Below are 1,080 nucleotides of genomic sequence, written 5' to 3'. Positions count from 1 at the left end.
CAGGACAAGTCGATGGAGGGCAGATGCAATCGTGAGTTTACCTAGATCACCTGGCTACAACAAATTGATTTTAGTCAACAAAAATAAAGTGGAATTCTATCAGTTGGTGTAGGTCAACCTGTGTCAAACTTGACAGTTGCCGGTTATGCCAGATTACCACGTATCGCAGAGTCCACGCTGTGAAGGAATCGTGACTTAAACGACACGAGACAAATTATGGATGACGGTGTTGGAAAGTAGTGCACCGTTTGGTGTGATGGAGAAAATAGCATGAGTCTTAGAGAGGATAAATACCTGAAGGCATTGGTGCAAGATGCTAAGCTGAGCAATGAAGTTTAGGCTGTATTTCTGTTAGGAGAAGTTTTTCGTTGAAATAAGCATAATTTCAAGGACCACCTTCGCTGATCAACATAAAATACCTCGACTGTAGAAGCAGGCACCGTACCTCAAGCCATTCGCATTTCGAAATTAGTCCCATTTCCTAATTACAAATTTTGCATGCATTTTTGCGGCACTATAGGCACGAAGAGGTAAGAATGACTCTTTGGAGATTGGCAACACAACAACAGGGAAGGGGGATGCAAACGAGGGCGGAAAATACGTTGGCGATAGTAATGGTGATAGTGATGAGGGGCATTATGACAAGAGAGAAGTACTATCTTCATACTCATTCTCCCATCCCTCTCCACCCATCCCAACGGCCCTCTCGCCCCCCTTTTCTCCTTCCCTCCATTCCATCTTAACACTAGCGCAATTTTCGCCACTAGTCAGTACTCTGTCTTGTGGCATATTATATTTGCAAGAGATATGAGGTAAGAAGTGTGAGATTTTGTGTTTTTCTTTCTCTTGGGAACGACAATTTGGACCTCAACTGACTGGCTGACTATTGTACTGCGCATCGTTGAGGTGCCTCTTTCAAATCAAGTGGATTGATGGATAGATCTTTGTCTTAGTTATTGACTGGACTTAAGCAATGAAATTGCAGTAAGCGGCTCCACCTGCTTTCCATCACACATAAGGGATGCATGATAAAGTAATGAAAGGATGAAATTGATACGCATTTTCGAGATCTACCATGCC

Source organism: Echinococcus granulosus (assembly GCF_000524195.1).
Source record: "Echinococcus granulosus chromosome Unknown EG_S00043, whole genome shotgun sequence".
NCBI classification, from domain to species: Eukaryota; Metazoa; Platyhelminthes; class Cestoda; order Cyclophyllidea; family Taeniidae; genus Echinococcus; species Echinococcus granulosus.
Note: the sequence above shows the minus strand (reverse complement) of the source record.